Here is a 17,050-nt window from a genome sequence, read left to right on the forward strand (position 1 = left end):
AGCTCAGCCTGCATCCGCAGCCCCGTTCCCCGGCGCGTTGGACCCCCCCTTTCTCCCGCCCTGAGGGGTCGGGGCCTTCCCCACGCACCCCCCCAAAAAATCAGGGCTTTGGGGAGAAAACGTGCCCTCCGGGTGGGTTTTCTGTGTGTGCTGCGCGGCTTCTGGGTTCACGTTTGCTCTGGCGCCGCAGGCTGATTTGACTGACGGACTTCAAGGAAAGTTTCGCCTAAGCCATGTGACACTGAAAAATAGCTCTTTCGGGGAAAAAACGCAAGCGCTTGGGCGAGGGGAAGGGTGATGGTGGTGCCTTCGCCTGCTCCTGCTGTCCCAGCCTGCCTGCCAGCCCCCCCAGCGCCCAGCTGGACTCCTCTGGCCTTCACCCTGCAAAACGGGGCTCCTGGCTGCCTCCAGCCCTGCCCCTCATCCCCATCCGCCCCCCCGGGCTCCGTGTGAGCAGGTTTCCCACAGCAATGCACACCGCGGTCCAGAAATCACAGGAACTAGGATGCCAAAACTTGTTTGTTCCAATATGTCCATCCTTCGGGAAATTATACGTCCCGACAAGACACCTTGCCTTTTTCTACTCCCACAGATTGCTCCCCCGATATGAAAAAAGTCTGAGAAAACATAAATGAACGTTATCAAAAGCATTTTCCATCAAGTCAAAAGGTGGGGCTGGCTCTTGGGAAAAGTATATGTATTTAAGTTGTTGCCATCACAATGTCAAATACTTCATATGCACCTTTGTTCATAACCTGGCTTGCAACAGCGCCAAGTAAAGATTTGTTACCGATGTAGATGATTTAGCAAGGTACCTAAGCTCGAGCTACCCTAAGCATTTGAGAAGTCCCACAAAAATCAGTGGTTCTGGAAGAAAGGCATGTTTGCTGATGGAAATGAAAGACTGGCCTTTGATGCTGTGCATTTCATAAAGCTTCCCTTAGTCTCGCCATTGAAAATGTTTATTTCATTACAAAACAAAGCTGCAGGTACTTGTGGTTTGGGACGACTTGGTTCATGATTTTTTTTAGAAACTAAAAGAAGGCAATCTTACCTGACCCAAAGCCCTCTTCAACCCAAATTTCCTCAGACTCACTGTTGGGTTTTTTTCACCTGGAAATCTTCTCTTGTCTGCAAAGAGGTAGCTTTGGAGAGATGCCTATAATTTGTGGATGTCCCAGGCACGGTCAGACCAATCGCACTGGCAATCCCAGGCTCATTTTGTATGCCCATTTTCCACCACCGGCCTGGTACACCCTGACTTTCAGGACAGACACAGTAGTCAGATGCTTTCACGGTGAGGGAGAGGTGCACATCATCCAACCTGCCACGCACGCCCGGGCTGGCGTATTCCCAACGCCCGACTCCCGCGCACTTTGGGGAGTTAAAGGCAAGCACTGGGATGCAGTGCAAAGGACGGCAATCTGTGAGCCTGGTGCCGTGACTCCCCGGCCAGTGATTTCACCGCGTACCAACAGGCAAATCTGCTCAGAATGAGCTGCCCTTGGTTGCCCAACCGATACTGGTGACAGGCGTAGCGCTACGCGGGGAGGAGGAATGCGCAACAACAGCATCTGAATACAGATACCAAGAGCTGATATTCTTCCACCTTTTTTCATCTTACATGACTTCCTTTTCCAGTGCTATTTTCGTGCGAAAAGGTTAGCTGTTTCATGATGTTGCAGTAATAGTGATACGGTTCTGCATCTGTTTTATTTCAGATACAGGTATATATACCGGGGGGGGATGCTGGTGTATAGAACCTCTGGTCCCTTTAGACATCCATTTAAGAGCTATATGATTCCTTCAGCCCATAGCTCTCTGCTCACTTTTTTTGCCTATTGCCTATTCCTTTGTATTTTTGCAATCAATTTATTTCTTGAACTTTTTTTTCCCTCTTTGCATAATGAAAGCCCTTAAAAGTAACAGGGGAAATTAACAAACATACAAAGTGTTACTTTACAAAAGAAACAAATTAATGTGGAAAATCCTGTTTGTCTAACCATTTATAATTCAGTATCGGTGATCTACTTTTAATAAGTAGAAAAGATGTTCAAACAGGGGCATGATTTTAAGTTGAGGGTGGCCCTTTAAATCAGTATTCACCTTAGACTTTTGAAAAAAGAAATTCCTGTTTCCTGAGAGTTTGGACATCTTGTCATGTCATAAAACTATATTTCATCCATCTTTCTTTTTTTTTTAAAAAAATTCTGATTCACACCAGCTCTGTACAAGGCACACATTTCTGATTTAAGATAAAAAACCCCAAACATTTCACTACGCTCAACTCGCATCAAAATTAAGACAGACAAGACATTTTAAAAACTAAAGAGCAGGTAAAATGCTTTGAGCTCTGCTTATGAAAAATAAATAATAAAAAAAAAGACTCCTGACGCATTTCTGAGCAGTGAAAGTCTTGAGAGAAGGTAAACACAGAAACAACAACCAAGGGTTCTGCCTGTGCCTGTCTGAATGGTCAGGCCAAGCAGAAAATAAAAACTGATGGAGAGTGGGTGACATTTGCCATTTGAAACGTACTGTAAATGTTTCAACACCTTGACAATGAAGCACATAACAGAAGCTTAGAGCATCCGAGACCCTTCAGCTCAACAAAATGAAAATGGGCAGCTCTGTTTAGGGAGGTGCCTTTCTTAACATCTTTCATGTCTGCTTCAGAGGAATCACACTTGAAAGACGCAATAGGAAGACAAAAACTATATATTAATAAAATGTAATTGTTTTTCCACATCTGGATTACCGCTCTAAGAGAAACTGACCTCTGAGACTTGTCTATGATGCTTCCTTGCAAATAGGAGTTCGCTCTTGCAGAAGACCTGTTGGCCAGTGCCAAAACCCATTTCTCTGACAGAAGATACCACAGCCACAGGACATTTCTGCCACAAGTTATATCACACACAATACTCCTGCATTTCTTCAGCCTACCTTATGTCCCCACGTCTTCTCAGCCTATGCCTTGAAAATTACAGACCTCCAGGCTGTGTGCTTATATTCCCTTTTTGCTGCACCTGTTGTTCCAGGAAAGCACAATCAGAAGGAGGAGGCGCTCTGCTGACATAACCTGCAATGCAAAACAACCGATATTAAGACACACCAAGAGCTGGTCTTCTCACCACTGCCGGTTGCACCACTCTCCACTTTCTCTCCAATCCCAGTGAATATTCGTCCTCTGGAGATTGCTGTCCCCAGTTTTCCTGGTACCCACTACCCTTTGGGCTTCCCACCCCATCCCATGCACACAATTTGGAGCATCAGCACACAGACCCCCCCTCATCAGCGAGACACTCACCTGGCTGTTGCTGGTTATCCAGGTGTCACCCCCTAGCAGACACAGCTATCAAGATAATAATGTTTTTGCCAATAGGCAAATACCTTCTGGAGTGAGTTCTATGAAATGGGCACATCTGCTGTGCTTTCCCAGGGGCAAGCTCAGGGAGCACAGGTGGAGAACTGGAATATGGAGCAATCACACCGATTTCTGGTCATTTATGCAATATCCATCACTAGGGAACTTGGGCAGTGCATCTTGCTCCCATCTATGTGACCCTCTTGTTGCATGGCTGTCTAGTACAGCAGAGAGGTCTCAGGAGGTAGCTGGTGGAAGAGAAAGAGAGGTATGAGGTGGTACCATGCCAAAATCCTGAGAATCTACCAAAGGGGCCACTGGGGGTACAGGGAAAGGTGCACGGCCTAAGGAGGGATGCAGAACTGGGGTGTGGAGGTGACCAAATTTGGGAGGGATATAATGGTCAGGGCAAAAACCTTAACTGCAGTACTAGCAGGGAATTCATGTAGGGAAGGCAAATGGGCAGATGGGGCCTGAGTAGGGAAAGAACTAATTAGTTGGAATCTCTTAGTTTTGAAAGAAATTATAAACCAATGTACCACTGCACACTAGTCTAATTTAGGTCTTTAGTGGAAGCCAAATTTCTTTTACTTTTCTGTGAGAAAGGCGGTACAGTACCTGCTATATTCCTGGAGGAAGACTGGAAGATGGACTGCTGAACTTTAATAAAATATTTGGAGCCAATATCGTGATTTTTCTTGCAGTCTGCTTGCAATTTTTTACTTCTCTAGATTAATGGCAATATAATGTAACATTGTCATGCTGTGGAACATACTTAAACTTACATAAATTTTGCAGACCTGAACTATTAGTCAGGGAAGTTTGTTATTTACTTACTTGTAATTCTTTGTATTTCGTTTATCTTATACGGTTAAACTGGTCTTATGAATTTCACTATCAATTTCCCTTTCAGAGTTTCTTTTTCTGAGACATTTCGATTTCCAGCCTCACAGAGATTTTTTGTTCTGCTTTAGATTCTTTCAGTATTTGGATCTTTGATTGTTATTAGTGCCATTGAAAAAAATGGAAAATTGTCAGCAAATATCCAGATTTTTCAAAATAACAACCTTCATTCAAGAGTCTGGGTTTTCTAAGGATGCTCGCTGTAGCCCTTCACAGACTTTGACATCCATCATTCCTTCCAGTGGTCCTTAGCAAGGAACCTCTGTGTCTTTCTACTTCTTCTACTAACATTGGGGATCTTGCTAGATTTCAGTGGAAGAAGGACTGATCCCTAGTGATCAGGATTATCTTTCTACCCTGGCAGATCATCTCTTATCCACTATCCTCTTTCTTTGAATGTCTAATCTAACTAATCAAGCTAGCTATTTATACCGTATTCATCACTAGGTTTTTTGAATGCTGTACAATAAAATCAAATGGGTCAAGGCCCAGTGATTTTTATTTTTTTTTATGCCCTTCCATCTTAAATATGTAAGGATTTTTTGGTTTTGCAATTTTTACTTTTTTTTAACTCTGCTGTGATTGCTGAAGGAAAACTACGGCACGGAGCTGGGTTTTGCACATGGACAAAAATACCACTAGTTTCTGCAGAAATTTCGGTACTTTTGGGCTGGCTACATAGAAAGCCTGAGGTCTCCAGCTCTTAAATATAAACTTTTGTTCAAGATACTTTTACCCTCTCTGACTTCAGATGTATGGTTGCATTAAAACTCTTCATATTTATGAACAGTTTTTCATAAGAAGGTTTTCTTCTTCCAATAAATTTGAGCTGTTTCTGTTTTGTGTAAGATATTTTGGTATATGACCATAAACATACCAAGCAGAGTGAGTTTCCTTTGTTTGCTATTTAAAAGCACCCCATACGTGTTAATTATCAGGCAGGGAGCGTTCGGGGAAAAGCACAGTCTCTCTAACAGGCTACATCCAATAAAGACACCAAAATCATAACATTCCATGCAGAACAAGCATAAATAATCTGTTTATCTCCTTTTTGCCATGCTATAATAAGAAATGAAATTGCTAACGGTGCTGATATTTAGGTTGTTATAACTAGATACATCATCATTAACATCCCCTTTAAATGATCTGGGATACTTTCAAGCTCTCTCTAGAGAATTGTCTCAGCTTCTTTCCCGACTGAGCCATCGGACTACATGTGAAAGGATTTAGCGGTATTCTGCAGGGTGTAGTCACAAGGCCGACTACAGGAGATGGAGTTTATATAGACTCTTCTGGCAGAATTTAAACCAGTTCCTTGAATGAAATAATCTTTATCAGAAAAAAAGACAGTTTTTCCTAGCATATCCAATCCTACTTTAACGTTGCCTAGTATAGTTGTGTCAGTCATGGGCGGGAAATATCACATATATAAAGGATCCGTCAAAATGTCTATTTTTTTTTTTCAGCTGTTGATGCAGTGAATTGGAAATACACATTCTGAGGTGAAATTCAGACACTCCCCTAGGAAATGACTAGGTTTTTCCTAAGCCTTAAATCTACTAGCCAACATTTTAAAGTTAAAGCATTCTCAAATACCATGGAAAGCTTGCAGTCTTCAGGCTTTTTGTCAGCCTCCTAAATAATTATTTCAATAGCTGGTGGATGCCCACTGTCATAGTTCAAATGCACATACACGGGATTTGCTTACTTTTTTTTAATGGCAACAGGAAAAATAGGTAAATGGCATCTAAGTAATTTCATCTTGGCCTTGCATATCTATAATGAGACTTAGTGAGCATTTGCAAATATCTTTTTCATAAAGCTTTAATACTCTACTACTACAGTACCAGCAGAGCATCCCCAGTTAAAGTTGTCCTGGGTAAAGTGCGGCAATAACATTTGTAAATCAAATAGCGTTCCGTGGGCATTAAGGAGCCCTTGAGAACTGCTAGTTTATCCTCTTGGCCACCTGGGTGCAAACTCCAATCTAGTCAGGAATCTAGCCAGTTTACTGCCATTAATCTATCCCTGGTGGACATTTGTCCTTACAGAAAGACACAGCGCAACATATTTGATGATATCTAGACAGGAGACATCTGGGATTAGTGAATCTAAAGCATTAATTTCTCATCCACCAAGACCTCACGTGATATATCTGTATCTGCCTCTCTCAGTTTCTCGGTCTCACATCTATCTGTCTGTACTAGTTGCCGGCTTAGTCCCATTTTGAATGGGACACTGAGCTGTGCACCCACCAAATGGATCAAATGAAATGCATATACTGCACCAGATAATACTTTGGAAGGGCTGTCGGTGACTTCGCTCCCACCCTTGCCCTGGCATCATGCCCTGTATCAGGCTGTGGTTCAGAAGCACAGTAAATCTAGCTTCCTAGCTTCTAGTATTCGATCAAAAATGCTACACCACTTCAATATAAAGCTATTCTCTTGGTAGAAAGCAAGCACATCAAAAAATACTAACAAGCTTGAACAATCAGGATTTATACCAGATGAGAGATTTTCCATTCCCCCGCAGCCCGCATAAAACCAGCACAAGCTCTGTATCTGGTGAAAAGGTGGTCAGGTACTCATGGCAGATCAAGTTATTGCTGGTATGTGACCCAGCAGCATGCACAGCTCTCATCAATGACAGAGGACAAGTCCCGTGTATACATACACATAGACACACATATACAAAAGTGCTTTTCTAGCCTTTCATTTTCCCTGTAGTTATTTTTCTTTGCGTGTCAGTTATGTCAGGCTACTTGAGTCCTCTCTTTTCCTTTTGTGGAATGAAGAACATTCACAAGAGCCTGGGAGGAACTGCACTGTTTCACAAGGGAGTAACCTGAATTACACCCTTCCCAGACTGGAGGTTTGGGTAACACCTCATTGGGAGACAAAAAGAAATCTGCAGCCTAAGTTCATGCAGTGATATCAAAGGGAAGCAAAGACCTGGTACTTCAGAAACAAACAAAAAAATTTATACATTGATATGCCCTTACTGCTACACCCTTGCCTATGTACTGTTAGCAAAACAAGCCAACCAAACATGGGATCCCAGGATCACAACTAATCCTGCAATATGCCCCGTTTTTTTTGAAAATATCCTCGTATTTAGTTCTTTGGTACTACGTTTCAAATTTCTCAGTTGCAAAGCTGAGAAAGATAAAATACAGTAAAGTTGGGCTCCCTCCATCCAGATTTGAGGTCCTGGACTGAAATACTAAGCAGATATTTCTCAAAATTACACCTAGTTAGTTACTCAAAGTGGAATTTTGGAGAGGAGTCTGGTACAAAACCAGCCATCCCCAGCACTGGTCTGGTTGTAATCCCCACCGCTAGCAGTCTGAAGTCAAACACAATTCCAGGTGGTAGCTAACAGCAACTGAACTTTCTGGCTCTTTTCAATGTCCTTCAGCAAGCGGGGGCATCCAGGGACCTGCAAGTCTTAAGTGAAAGCAGATGTCACATTTTGACTCGGCAATTATTTTTACCAGTCGTGTCAAATACAAATCTTGCCTCCCAATTCAATATCAAGGCTCCTGGGTTTCACTGAAGTCAGTGGAATTTTTGCCATAGGCTTTGATGGGCATAAGGGACAAAACGGTTGAATTTACTGGCTTTACCCCCCCACTTAAAGTAGATGGTAATTTTTTGTATGTTTGCAGGATTTCACCCTAAGGCAGCTATTTGGAAAATAAGGAATGGAAGAGCATTTTCCTCATGAAATAATGATACTTTGTCAACGTGTCTCAAATTTGTCAACAGTTGGCAGGAATATCTAAAAAACACTTAACAATTTGGAAGAGCTGTATATTATTTTGCTTGAACCTAAAAGGTTTCAGTCCTGCAGCGCTCAAGCAAACAAAAAGTCTGTGAAATTTTACTTGAATAAACATTGCAGGCTGGTGCTAACTTGTTTTTGGTACTGACACAGCCCAGCAATTGGCCAACGAAGAAAACACCAGACAAGGAAAACAATGTGAGAGGTGCTATAATATATAGTCCTGCCTTTTGAGCCAGTAAGACAAAACAAAACACAAGTTTGGAAAAAAATCACAAGAGTTTTTACGCAGGAAATACCACTTCACGATCTGTACGTTTACCCAGCACAGTAAGACCAGTGCTCCATCAAAGGCACTAGAACATTTTACAATGGAGACCAACCATGGTTTTATGATGATCGTCATCAGTTCAAGTAACCAGCACAAATAGCTACAGAGAAAAAGCAAGCTTGCAGAATATCTCGAAGTGAAAAAATAAGCTATTAAAAATAAGACAAACAAACTAGAAAAAAATCCTAAGCCACAGAGAACCGTTCCAGGTATTCATTTTACATGCATTTAGGGTGAAGCACCATCCAAAGGAAAAATGCCAAATACCACCATAAATGTGCATCTATCCTATGTTCATTGCAACTTTTCAACTTTTCCCTTTCCAAAAGCCTAGCCATGGTGAAGATGGATGAGTCCTTTCTCTTTTCCTTGATTTATTATTCCATCTTCTAATTTCATGCTGCCTTTTTTTTTGTTTTGTTTAGTTTGTTGAACTGTTAAACTAGATTTGGAAATCAGATACTTCCGACCTTTCAAAACATTAGCTAATAGGAGCACAAACAGGATCCAGACCACTTTCATTTTTATATAGCTTTCTGAATATATTGTGTGAATAATGCACAGTACACAATCACAACAGAGACAGCAAAGTGTTCAAAACCAGTGAATTCGGCTCTCATACGTCATGAGATGTGCTTAAAAAAGACGATGAAAATACAAGTGAAACGCTACTGAAATCTCCTCAGTTCCTCCTGGTTATTCAGTTAGTGAGGAGTATGCTATAAAAACTGAAACTGCACTAGACTTGCAAGTTTTGCTTTGCAACTGCGCAGGCAGGGAAGACAGAGTTAAAGCAGAACAACAGCTGATGCTCGCATGGTTTGGGGATCTGGAGTTTGAAGAGAAATAAGTTCTCACAAGACCCCACATGATATAGCGGGATACCCGAGCTACAAATTGGAAATCTGAGGACACTGCACAAGGGAATTACACAAGGCTGTCAGGAATCGAGGGAAGGTACTTTCTACTTCCCTAAGTAGATAAAATGACGGGTATTCATAAACAGAAGACAGTAACATGATCAAAAGATGACAGAGAGCTCTACTCATCCTTCACCATGTACAACTTCATGACTACTCATACCGTGGCCTGGACCCAGATAAGATCAGCTAATGGATGGAAAACAGGAAAGTAAAGGAACAAGACAGAAACGATACTGGTGAGCAGACGGAAACTTTATGGAGAACTTGCAGCTGTGATACTGTCTCCTTCACCTAAACGAATATAAAAGCATTTGGTCAGTGCAGTCCACTCTTCACAAGAGCTTCTTCCTCACTCACACTTGTGAGCAGACATCACATCACCTGCACTTTAATGGGCTAAAAGCTCATCCTCCGGTTTGAACTTCTCATCTGGACATCCTTGACAGTCCTTGCGTTGTGACTGACCCCTCCTAAAACAGGTGACTAAGACAGGGTAGGTGAATCAGTCTCTGGAAATCCAGGTCCGATTAATCTTGCCGGCTGCAAGGAAGTTATGGGAGGAGGTTAGGCAGAGGCATGTGGCTGCCCCAGCGCTGCCTGGCGAGACAAATCCCACCTGGGCTCTGACCTTCCAGCTCCCTGAGCGTGCTTTCTTCCATCTGTGGTTCCTTCCTGGCAGCCAGTGACCTCACCTCTGACTTCTGTGTTTGCCCTCTTCACCTTCGCTTGATAAAAGTGCCCCATACAATACTTTTGCTACAATAACATAAAAAAACCCTCGCTCATGAAGCCTCCTCAACAGCATAGACTACTGCAAGCAAATCAAGCCTGTCCTTTGTCCTCTATACTGGCTTCCCAAAGAATCCCAAAGAAGATGAGATTCTTCAGCTTACCGTAGCTAAAAAACATGCCTAATGCTTCGAGGTGATAACCACAATAATAACATCATTCCTTAGACACACCGGAGCCTACCAGAGTGAACCTTGTTTGTATAGGAAACTGGGGTAAGGCAACGCTGAGAAACAATCTTTACCGTCTTCTGTTCCAACCGCAAAGCTGCGAGCTTCTACCTGCCATCTCCATACAGGGTAAAAACAAACAGAAAACCTCCACCCGTCAAGGTAGACCTCCACAGTCTGTGTGCAGTAAGACAATGAAGAGGGTTTACTGAGCTCTGGTGAGCTTGGAAAAGGTTGGACTCATGAGCAGTATGGAGGAAAAATCGTTCTGAAGTGGAGTAAGGGAAAGCTTAATTTATATTTATGTCCCCCAAATCCCATTTAGCAGGCCAAAGTGTGATTAATTTGTTCTGCCGTGTTGGGTTGTGTAAGAGGATGTGCCGAGCCCTAATATATGAGCCGTCTAATATCACTCACTATATCAAACCATTAAAAGCTGCTTCTTCCAGAGCCCAACCTACTCAAAGAGGTTACAGGCAGCTAGCAATCTACCTTTGGTGTACGATCTCAGATGAAATTGTATCACTCCTTATATCTATTCATAAAGAACAGAAGCAATGGCCAGAGAACACACACTTTATTAAAAAATTCTTGGATCATACATAAATTCTTTTGGTATTGATATTCTTTATATACCACACAAAGAGCAGCACATCTTTATACCCAGGCAATTTCCATGGAGCAGGGAGAAAATGTGTTGGCTTCAGAGTCATAGATGCATTATACATTTATACATACTATTCTGGTAAGCTTTTTATAAGCCCAGGTATCAACCTGAGACTGATTGGTGTGCTCTGCTCCTTCTGCCTGGGCTAAGGTCAGTGGGCTATATTCTGCAGTCCTTACCCAGTTGCCTCTCGGTTTTTTTACTGCCTGAGTCTGGGAGACATCAGTGAGAAACCTGCCTGCAGTAAGAAAAGCCGAATAAAAACTTCAAAAACTGGTCCTGTAGTCGGTCTGTTATCTTTTGAAAAATCTGTCGAGACTTGTGGTAACAAAATGAGGCTGTAGCTTCTCCAGACCCTGAGTTTTGAACAGCCCAGATTGAAACACAGAGCCAAATCAGCGGCAACTCTTTCCACACCCCAGATAGCAAAAAAAACAAAACAGGAGCCTATTCTGCAGAGAAGGACAAGGACTCCTTGCCTCTTCCCAAGCGTGTAAAGAGGTGGACTTTGCAATGTGGCCTGCAGGCAGAAAACATGAGCACCTCGGGGCTGGAAGCAGCTCTGCTGGAGGCTCCCTCTCTTAGGAGGAGGGAACATCAGCAGCAATAATGCTTGAGAGCAGCCATTTGACAGATAAGAGCCATCCTTGCAGGTAGGCCAGCTTCAGGACATTGTGGGGCTTTACAAATGAGAGCCAACGCCAGCACCGTGCGCTCAGAGCAGGGCAGCCCAGCTGCGAGTGTTTCGAGCCGGCTTCCAAATATGCCTGAGACGGGGCTTTGGTGGGGATGAGTGAGGCAGTGGTGAACCTGTAGGTGATAAAGGCACGACTCACAGGAATGAGGTCTGCTTTGGAGAAAGGGTAACCAGAGATAAATGTGAGGAAAAATGTCCTTCTCAATTAGTCTTGGATTCCAGTTATCCAGCAAGAAATGGAAAGCTAACCAGAACAGGGAACATGAGTAATAAGTGGCAGGTACACACCCTCCCAAAGGGGCAGATATTATCCCTGCCATAACTCCTGATTGTTTTCCCCGCATTATTAACAGCACTGTGCTCTTATCTGGATGGCACCTCAGCCAGCTGGCCCTCCTCCATGCCCCAACCTCGCATGCCAGGGGAGACAATCAACCCTTCTAACCAAATCGGTAAAGACAAAAACACAGAGCTGCGTTTTATCTGCAAAACCAAAGACGCAGAGCAACCCACGCGCCCTCACTACCTGCCCGATCTACACGTAAAACAACCCACTCCCTAAAGTGGATCTGGCAGCTCCAAAAGTGGAGGAGAAACCCTCTTGTGTTTAGGGTCAGACAGATAAAGGACCTCAAGGTCCTCCCCACGGAGAAGCTTTTGGTGAGCTCAAGGGCACACGTGTGGACTGCTCTGCCTTCAGCAGGTTCCTTTGCACTTATTCCCAGGTAAGTAGCAAAGCTCCTTCTACTCGGACTCCATTCCATGAGCTGAGAAGCCCCACCCTTTCTATAAGGGATAATGCCTCTTCTTCTTTTTTTTTCCTTTATTTTTTTTTTCCAGATAATCAAAGGTGCCTGAACATGTTCTGGCTCATACAACAGACCGATAGTGATTTTTCTCATGCTGAATAAAATATATTAAGCAGCAATGTTTTCCTGATAAAGGATGTAGAATTATGGGATTCATACAACAAAATCTCAATCTTTGTTACTTCTGGAGTTATTTCTTCAGTGTACAACTGAGCCCAGGGTATCACTCCGTTAGACACAATACTCATGAAGCCGAAGCTTATACCATTTATTCTGTTTCAATGCCAATCTTACTTAGTCTCACCTTTCAAAAAGCTGAAGATTTCACAATTTGTTTCTCTTAACTAAAAGAAAAGAAAAAAATGCCACCAAAGCAACCCTGAGGACAACCAATGGGCTGCCAAGAAAAATAAAATAAATATGTGTTTCTCTGAAACAACGTTATCCTTCCCCACCATACTGACCGCCGAGACAAGGATTGCTTCGAAAGTGTCAGCCTCCTCATGCTATTTAAAGATGGGGGTAGGGAAAAGCTTTTCAAACAGTGTCAGGCTGGACATGGTCCACCTTTCATCCTATTTCAAATGGATCGCTTTTGAAATGCCGGTAGAGTAAACCACCTGACTGACACCCACCTTCTCACATCATTTGCTAAGGTTTTTCTTATCATACAGAAATGTTACATCTGTTATTGAAGATTCAAACATACAACGGTACACAGACTCACATTTGCTGTGCACAATACGCGGTATTTCTAATCTAATACCGGAAAGACTCCAGATATATTTGTGGCTAGGCCGGAGTCCAAATTTCGGAGGGGGGAAAAGAAGTGCTTAAAAAGTTAAAATTTTCAAAGATAGAGTATTTAGACAAACAAAACCGGTTAATTTTAATGCAAGGTGAATATCTAAATACCCAAGCAGGCTTTGAGAATGTCAGCCTTAATGGCTTTGTGAATACATTTCTAGATTGCCGTTCTCATCTGACTGAAAAAGCTTGAACTCTCCTTTGTAGTGCTCAGAACTTTTCCTTGCTGTAATTGTGTTACTGCATACAAACCAGGAGAATCTCAGTATAAATAGGCTGCTCTCGTTTTGCTTTCCAACGTGAACGACACAAAAAAAGGAGAACAAATATTTTTTTAATTCTTTAAAGTGTTGGCGTTGGGAAAGGATTCTTTAAAAACAAGTACGCTCGGTTTTCATCATACTAGAGCACATTCAGAACGATTCTGCTGAACTCACTGAAATCATCTCTGTGTAAATCTGGTTTCAGTGAGACAGACTTGAACTAAAACAAATAGGTATTTTTGAGCAGTCACTGTCAAGTTAATGTTTTTCATGAGCAAACTCAGAGACTCGCAACCAATTTCCATGTCATTGCATCTGCTTACACTAGTGGTACATTTGGCTCAGAATCTTTTCAAGTGGTGTATTAGCCAGACAGTAGATCAATAAACAACACAGATAAACAAGTATCTTCTTTAGAAGTGTGCGAGCATTTCTACAGAGGAAGGAATATGACCGCTAGGATGTTCTTCAAACTGTAAACACGCCATTATCCAGATGTTTAATTCCCCTCTTAGACTGCACAATAATAAATACAAATAAACACTTTAAAAAAATCTGGTTAACGTTCTTCAGAGCAACTTAATCAAACTATCATTTTTTCAAGGCAAGGAAATTCTATTTGCATTCTTGCTTCTTCATTACCACGCACTTGGTATTTTTGGTCAAATGATTCTCAAAGCTGAGTATCCTCAAGTCTCACAGGAGACAGGGAGCGCCATGGAGGGCTGATGACCGAGCTGGCCGCTCATTTAGCATCCTCGGCTCTTCGCTGATTCAGCCAACGTTTATGGGGTTAACCTATCCGAGGGATGGCTTGTACACAGGCAGAACACAGTGACATAAACTGTCCAAGTCACTCTTTTTACATCTTTAAAGGATGTTTTTTGAAAAGATTTTTGCTTATTTATGAGTATTTCAGTAGGCATAATGCAATTCTGGCCAAAATATCCACACAGGACACCCAGTAGGAATCTGTTCAGTGTTTATAGGAAACCCACGTGCATTAAGCAGCTGATCTTTGTCAGTCCCGTGAGTGCTCACCATAAACAGGTTCACTGTGTCTGTTCACGCTGCCTCTCTCGTTCCTTCATCCTGCCATCTGCAGCACCACTGAAATACCTGGAGCTTCTGAATCTCTTTATTTTCCATCCTCTGGCTACTTACTGCCCTGGCAGGCTTTGCCCCATCACTTACAGTGGGAAAGGCTTTTAAAACCTTGTGGGGAATAACAGGGCTGCTGGGGCCAGGCAGGGAAATTGAGCTCCAAGCGCAGAGATAGGGAAGTGACTGGTGATGGGAGAGATTCTTTAGGCAATGATGGAAAGTGTTAGGGGTGGAAGGAGGAGAGAAGGCATAGGAGTGGAAGGGAGTCAGATACCTGACTGCAAAACTCAGGAAATGTTAAAGCAAAAAAAAAAAAAAAAAAAAAAAAAAAGGGAGGTTAGAAATACATTAGTCCATGACTGGCACACTTTCATGAGTTAGTTACAGCAGCAGATGAATTTGGGATGAAGAAGCTGGCTAATACATGAAGAACAGGAAGACTTTGATATTAAAAAAAAAAAAAGGAAATGCAGTGGGGAAGGAATACATATTCTTTTGCTTTGACTCATTTATTTTGCCTTTGGTGGTTTTTTTTTGGGTTTTTTTTTTTTTTTTTCAGTAAGACCTGGCAGGGATTTGCTCTGCCAGGGGCTCTTCACTGTGCTGCTCGTCTCTGGTTGTACGGGTCTCATTTCCAGCTACAAAGTGACTTGGGGGCATTGCTGAACCAACAGGAAGAGCTTTGCTGGGGGTATGGTCAGGACTGCAGACAGTGATGACCCAGGCAATTAAAACGCATGGAAGCAGCATGTATTTTCTACAAGCAAGAACCACTTTTCTGAGTGTTCTGCCACAAAACCAATTTTGTGCCGCATGAAGAGGCTGCCGTGGCATCCAGCTGCTACAAACACGTCGAAAGAGCCCATTTGTTTAGACACGTAAGAGTTTAAACTTCATTTTCCCAACTTCTCAGGTTCTAGTTACAGCTTTTCGGGAGGAAAACATACTGACTTTTGCATTTCTGTAAATGCTACAATTACAAATTTCGGGAACTCTCGCTTCTAATATTTTTCTTACTTTGAGTATTTTATATTCCTTTTATTCCCCCCCTACATGTTTGGAGATTGTCCAAAGGAATTAATTAAACTTGAAGGACATGATATTTGTCTCTTGTTTCAACCTCTTTCCCAGATTCCTGCTGCTGGGCGTTGCCCTTAATTAACAGCATTTTTGTTTGAAATCACGTACTTAATGATCGCTATGTTCTCACTCTTTTGTTTGGTTTAGGTTTTTCCTATTTCCTCCTTCTGTTTCTTTTTTTTTTGTTTTGTTGTTGTTAAAAAATGTAAGTTTATTTATTTGCAAAGACTATACTGTTTATCCAAGTGAATAGTATCTTTAAGCAGAAAAAGAAAAGCCTGGCCAATTTCCCTGCTTCTTTACTGTCTCAGCTTAATAGCTCTGTGGTTTCTACTTTTTTTTTTTTCTTTTTGTGTGTGTTTTTAATTCCAGCTGTGCAACACACATCAAACCAGTCTGTGGTTATACTTCTTGGTAAACTATGCTACTTAACATTTCATTTAAAAAACAATTAGTCTTTCTTCCCCCCAAGAAAACAAAATGAAACTACAATAATATTCTTTCAGTTGCATCCACGGATACTGGTTAATTGATTTCCGCTGTACATTAAAAAAGCATTTTTCTGTTTTGTTGGCAACACCAGATCTTTTTAATTTAATTAATGTTTCCAAAGGTAAACTGATTCAATTAGGATAACTTTTCAATGGAAATAGCGGGATGCAGAAGAAAGCATTTTTCAAAGTTAGTTGAAGGATCTTGTGTGACTTCCCCGTGAGAGGAAAGCAGCCCACTTTAGATCAGCTGAGTTTCACCAATAAAAGGAGAATGGGGCCTAGTGGAATCCCTCTGGAGCTAAGCTGCTTGCAAAATTATTTTATTATTTCCCATGGTAATGTAAACCCCCTTTTTTTTAAAATATAAAGACACTTCCCCTCTACCTCCCACCCCCATAGCTGGCCCCATTTTGTCAAAAACAGCAAACAAAACATTTTTCTAAAAAATATCTGATGAACTCTTTAGGAATGTAAAATCAAGAGGAATTTTTGCAATAGAGAATTGATGCGACCAGAGTATAAAATGTTGAGGGCTGCATTATGGTTTGAACGACAAATAATGCTACGCCACTGTCCTAGGAAGCTTTGTTCCAACACAGGGGCCTCCTTTGTTGTAGCTGGACAATAACAGGCTGCCGATCTGCCCAGTGACCATTTGAGATAGCACCTGTGCGAGGTGACCTACTGTGGCCAGTAACCGGGCCAACGCTCCTTTCCCATCCCTCCTCACCCCCTGCTCTGCAGATGCAGCCGGGAAAGGATTGCTCTTTTTCAATCTGTGTGAGGATGGACTTGACTTCCCATAAGGATGAGCATGATGAGAACCAGCCAGCTCAGGCGGTGCAAGACGAGGACTCTGAGAT

This window comes from Larus michahellis, chromosome 2, assembly GCF_964199755.1.
Source record: "Larus michahellis chromosome 2, bLarMic1.1, whole genome shotgun sequence".
In the NCBI taxonomy this organism is placed as follows: domain Eukaryota; kingdom Metazoa; phylum Chordata; class Aves; order Charadriiformes; family Laridae; genus Larus; species Larus michahellis.